Here is a 6,598-nt window from a genome sequence, read left to right as displayed (position 1 = left end):
CATCTATATATTAAGATGTTGTCTGTAGATCTGAACACTGAATGATTAAAACTGTTTGTTTTGCATCATCTAAATGTGTATAATAGATCAATATTTAAATATAATAAATATATAATTCAAATAAAAAGGTAATTAAAAATTATATCAAGAAAATATTAACTTAAACAACAACATTATTATTTGAGAGATAAATTAAAGTATTTAAAAATATAAATGAATATTTTGTGTTTGATACAATTATTGAACTATCTGAATTATTAGAAAATGACGTATCGATAAAAAAATTGTTGTAATAAAATGTAATCATAAAATATAAATTCAACATAAATTAAAATCTTAATCAAACTTATCCAACAAAGTAAAATAATATCTGAAATATAGTTCTAATTTAAAAGCATAAACATTAGAGTATTTGAATAACTAACTAACAATCGTCAAATTTTAACATTCCAACACTAGAGAAAAAATTTCAAAAAATTTAAATATATAACTCTCATGTATTTCATTTTCTTTGCATTAGTTGGAGTGCAAGTTCCTCCCACATATCGGTCATTATCTGAGAATCTTCAACTATCCAGCTAGGTCCATTTTGTTTCATCCAATGCTTCTTCTTGTTGTCCTGCTTCATCAAAATTACTTGTGGCGTATCAAATTGATTAAACAAGTCATCATTGATGCGCTCCTTCCTAATAAAATAATTAACTACAAAGCATACAATAACAACATCTCTTTGGATATTAATAGGATATTGAGTCATCTTGTCCAATATAGGAAATCTTGCTTTCAGGACTCCATAAGAACGCTCAATAACGTTTCTAAGCTGTTGATGAGCATGATTAAACCTTTCCTTCTTAGTTATGACATGCCTACGATAATAATCTCCTAACCATTATCGAATATTTCGATACGGTGCAAGAAATCCTCAAGTATTAGGATATGCCTCATCACATAGATAGTATTTATCTGACATTAAAATAAAAATGTCAGGTGATCCTATTGACAAGCTAAATAATCATTTCAATTGTTTAAAGTATATGACCTACTGGATGGAGGAAATGGAAAGCCATTATCTGGATTAGGTACAATCTCCGTTAGAACACGTGCATGATGTGCTAGCCCTTCCCATCCAGCACAAATATAAGTGAAGACCATATTGAAGTCACATATTTCCAGGACATTTTAATAGCATTTACCTTTTCCTCTTCTGTAAACAATTTGTTGATTAACGGGAACAACGGCATGTACTAATGTCCCATCTAGTGCACCGATTGCTCCATGCCAATATATAAATATATGTCAAAAGAACCTCATAAAAAAAATTATTTCTTGTGAAATTCTTTAATTATAGTCTAACAAATCATGCCATAAAAATTCTTCGTAACCTGTTACCAGCACCAGGAACATTCATATTGGAATCAAATGTTGTCAGTGCTATCATCTCTTTTGCAAACTTCAACATGTTGAAATCTTCTCTTGATAACGACATAGCGCTCGTTATGCCCTATAATAGTTAAAAATATTGCTATCTTCTCTTCGACAGATATATGTTCGCTATCTATAAGCCATCCATTATGTCTAAAATGTTGACATAGACGAACATAAGCATCACGTTACATGGGCATCAATTCTATATATGCATTGTCGATTAGAGCCAGACTTCTAATGTATACTTTTGACCATATAAGGATGATGTTAAATCTCTATTTATTAGATCACACTTGAGTCTATAACGGTTTTTGTACCAGTACAAGCTCATCAATCATAATATTTGATCATCAATATCCATGTTGAATCTATTTTAACAAGAAAAAAAGATACGATACACTATAATAAGCACAACTAGCTATATATTTTCCAAAGATTAAAAAATTTACATTACTAACAATAAAGTGATTATAAAAAATTATTCTATACTCATAAAGCATCACGGGACACAAAAATAGTGCATTTCACCAATAAAATATGTTCCGTAAGCATAATATAGTACCACAATGTTCCAAAAATTATATTCAAAACAAATAAAGACGAGATTCCATAAAATTTGCATCTAATATAGATACTAGCTATTTAGCAAAATCAAAGAATTCCCATTTTTCACCATGGTTCTGACATAATTCTCTAATCTGTTGACCCTTGTTAGTTTCATCCATGTTTTGTTGGAGCTGTCACCTTCACAAAATATACTAAGAGCTGCAGAGTACAATGGATCTTCCTATCCAAGTCCGTCTAATTTTTCCATACATTTTTCAACGTTAGGCGCACTATTTTTCTTAATTAATAACTCCAATGCAGCACTCGTCTTCTTATCAATTGTCAATCCAGACGATGTGTTTTTTCTTTTCTTTCCAAATTATTTTTTTCAACCGGGATTGAAAATTGAGATGGAGAATTTTTAGAATCTCCGTTATTGTTATCGTCAAGTAGATCCTTAATGTCTTCAAGTAAATCTATATCTATATTTGTAGATACAGAGGAGGCACCAGGCCACGGGGTCTTACAACTGGGACTCCAACCATGAATGCCTATTGCACTAGAACCCACAAATAGTGTTGTACAAAGCTTAGGGAGGGTAGAGTTGAACTCCTCAGTGCCCAGGCCTTTGGATGAGCCTATGTCCAAATATAATACATCATACTTTCAATATACACTTCAAACCTTTTCTCCTTAAAAAAGAGGAAAAAATTACTAGATAATGAACTAACCTTTATGTACTCATCCCACTCATCATTAGACATTCGAATGGTATTGGTTGCTGGATCATAAATATTGCTTGTCTTTTTAATTATCGGCAACCAAGCTAGATATTTTTCTTTTAGATAATCATAATGGTTTTTCATATTCTTTTGTGTGACTATAAAGTCATGAGAAGTATGCAAAAAATCTTTAACCTTGTTCCATGAATCAGACTTCAAACTACTTCCAAGTCTCCCATTCAATGACACTTCTTGAATACAAGTTTCTAAAAAAGTCTTTACTACATCCAATATCCATGTCACTCTTGAATTGTCGCTAGCTTGTTTTTCCCTAGCTTGTTCCATAACTGAAATATAAAATTCTAGTGATCATAACATATAGACTAACACAAACAAAAGTTACATAACTGTGATACAAAATTTTATGTTGAAAAGATAAATATTATTAATAACAGATTATTATTAACGCTGAAATATTAACTAAAGATGACTAGAACAAGGGCAGTAAATCAGTCAAAATCAGTGATGATTTTGTCATCCTCCAAATGAAATATTAACTAAAGATGACTAGAACAAGGGCAGTAAATCAGTCAAAATCAGTGATGATTTTGTCATCCTCCAAAACTACAATGCTGTTTTAGCAACAATTCAGAACTAGTCCTAATTCGCTGATGAAGTTTGATGAGAAACAGCAAATGCTTAGTTGTTCTAATATAAGAGCTCTCACAACAAGGCATATCTTATATCTGGTAATTCAAAGAGGACATTGTTGTTCATCATGCAATTAGCTATAAATTTTCTTATAGTGTACATATATTGTGTTACAACAAGAAGTAAACACCAGTTGAACAATTTCAACTAGCACAATATGTAGAAGAGGCTATCGAATAATTAGATGTCAGAATCAGTGCATAACAAGTTATTTAAATTTCTTGTAAGTACACAGAGAAACACCAATGATGGTCAAGCCACGGTGTAACTAAGTATAAAGGAAAATCTTACATTTAACATAATACTTAAATCATTAAAGAAAAGTGTCTTCAAAAAAGTTCAATATGAAGCTGAAGATTGCAGTGGAACTGAAAGGCTCCGAATGGTAAATAAAAAGAGTTATGATGAAATCAGTAGTGTAAAAAGGCAAGTTGTCAGTTGTCTGCCTACAAGAATTAAAGGTAAGGTAGCCCAGGCGAAGTCAACTTATTCAAGAGTCCTCTTTAATTCAGGTAACTAATTAAGCGCATCTATCTACCAGCAATTTATGATTGCATGAAGCTTATTATGGGGTTATCTTTGGACAAACTATACATTTTTTAATTCCATAGAAATTACCAAGGGAATATAACAACATGTAAACTTCTATGGATTGCCTTTGGATAAAGTAGAAACAAAGCTTGGAAGTGAATCTACTCTATCTCTTGGTTTCCGATAGGAACAGAAAGAAATCGATGGGCATTTGAGAGCATTGAGAAGTCAACCCGGACGTGTCTAATGCAATGCAAGAACTTCTGTCTATTATTTTTTTAAGTTTTTGCTTCATCCTTAATTAGAGGGCTCGAGTTTTAGTCCTGAGAATGAAGAGGTCTTTGGTATAGTGCGTTTTACCTTCAACATGAGATTTCTCAACATTAATTAGAACTAGTCAAGCGCCAAAACAAATACCCAACGCCGAATGAAAAATCAAGAAAATAAATAAACTGTCAACTTTGAAATTGCTCAATCATTATTAATGAAGATATAGAGAGCCTCGATATTCCTTTGCACTACGTAAAGAAAAAACTAAAACAAAAAGAAGTGTTGCTGCTAAAGAACTTCTAAACATCTCTACATTCCAACAAATTTTTAATTCAATGACAAAACATATTTTACTACAGAAGCCTTCTTTTATATTAAAATTGAAGAAGTCCAGTTTCGGGACAAGCATAACAAACGGGAAAAAGAAGTGAAGAAGAGCTGGTATAGGAGGAAAAAAATGAAGAACCCCATAACGATAGCCAAACATGGTATGCAAATCGTTCAAATGAAGGAGAACACAAATTCACAACCAAAAATATAGAAATATAGGAAAATAAATACATTCTGTAAATAATTCGACATTCGGGACATACCGAATACCAAATGGTAACTAATGTTTCTTACTGATCCTGAACCCGAATACCGTAAATTCAAAATTTACTTCTCGAATATCAAATATCAAATTGCCAAAATTTCTAATGCAGTTCAGTAATTCGATTTTCGGTAATTTATGTCCAACCCTACAAAGGGCTTCTAATAAAAATGATACTCTACTTGTTTTTGGTACATAATAAACATATTACTCCAATTAGATAATTTTTAAGTGATAATAAATTTCTGCCTGTTTTATTTTTGAGTTAATCAGGCCTTAATTAGATAATTTTTAAGTGATAAAAATTAAAAGAGCAACTTTTGTTGTTTGATAAACCTTCACATGAATACCAATGAAATTTTATCATCTCAGACAGAGTCTTCCGCTTGATTTGAGTTGCCTCATTGAGTTATTGGATCAATCAAAATTGGGAGAAATTTACTGAATACATGAGGAATCTTTAGAGAGGTCACATAACAAAATTATGAACTATAGCTTGTAAACTTACATAAGGGTTTTTTGGTGTGTGTATTTCATGGTTACCACCTAATTCAACACTAAATATTTAAAAAGTTCTCTGCACTTTAGTAAATCAAAAATCTATGCAACAAATTTCAGAGTTCTTGAGAAGCAAGTTGTACCAAGAATATTATGAATATACAATTTAATAAACAAAGTACTTGTAAAAAAATCTGAAATCTTACCAGTAGCGTAAAGAATTTCAGCCGATTGTAACTTGAAGAAAGAGAGAGAGAGCAGATCCTGTTTGAGTAAGAGAGAGAGTAGACGCTGTTGGAGAAAGAGAGATGGGGTGTCATGACCCAATCCGTCATGATGGCATCCATACTAACCCTCCTGGTGGGCGAACCATCCCCTTAACCAATTATCCAATTTACACTTAAAGAATAATAAAACCAATATTTATAAATCTGAGTCATGCCATAGATAATAATTAAGTGCGGAATACTACATATTACAACCCCAAAATCTGAAAGTCTTCGTAGAAGGACTCTAATCATAATACTGTCTAAGAAGTACATAAATGTCTGAAAATAACATAAATGTCTAGAAATGAAATAAACATCAATAAGGAGAGATCTTCAGGTAGCATGGCATGGATAGGAGCTCATCCTCGCATCTGGTCAGAAAGTAGCCTCGGGCTAGATGTGAGGTCTAAAGGACATCCCTGGCACACAATCTACACTCAAAAAGGGTGCAGCAAGGTAGTATCAGTACAAACACTATGTACTAGTAGATATCATAGGCCGACTAAGATTAGTTCATACAAAGATACATAAAATCAACAAGATAAACAGATAGGCACAACATCCACACAGAATAACCAGTAAATGCGATAAATAGTAACTTATGCCGTACAATAATGATATCCAATACAATGCAATGGCCCGATCAGTAATACCATCTGTACACACATGCTAGAGGCCTTGATTGCACAATAGTCATGACCTGCGGGGAACATGTTGTTATGTTCCGTATTTTCGTATAACGGGAAATCATGAAATAAATAAGACTTGTGTGTATCGAGGAAATAATTTGATTCAAGTTGCTATGCTCATGTTGATTATGAAATCATTGATGGCAAGACCTCGGGGAAGGCCGAGGGTAAATTTGGAATTTCGGGAATTAGTTCCGGGAATTTCTAAGCGGGATTTTTAAAGAATTGGACCAAGAAGGTTGGCCCAAGAATTTAGGCCCAAAGAGACCATGGTGGCCGGCCCAAAACATGGCCTAAGATCCATCTTAAGTGGTCATGTGCTTAGCACATGACCCTTTATCCATA

At 32.6% G+C, this 6,598-nt stretch overlaps 1 long non-coding RNA gene across 1 annotated transcript; it reads right to left on the bottom strand.

The window, feature by feature from the left end:
• Positions 1-317: 317 nt before the first annotated feature.
• Positions 318-5,665, bottom strand: LOC132608969 (uncharacterized). The gene is made up of 2 exons (XR_009570630.1): positions 5,502-5,665; positions 318-619 (listed from the first exon to the last, which is right to left on the bottom strand). It is a non-coding gene; the product is annotated as an uncharacterized LOC132608969 (long non-coding RNA).
• Positions 5,666-6,598: the final 933 nt, after the last annotated feature.

This window comes from Lycium barbarum, chromosome 9, assembly GCF_019175385.1.
Source record: "Lycium barbarum isolate Lr01 chromosome 9, ASM1917538v2, whole genome shotgun sequence".
Classification (NCBI taxonomy): domain Eukaryota; kingdom Viridiplantae; phylum Streptophyta; class Magnoliopsida; order Solanales; family Solanaceae; genus Lycium; species Lycium barbarum.
Note: the sequence above shows the minus strand (reverse complement) of the source record. Positions and strands in the feature narration are given on the sequence as shown.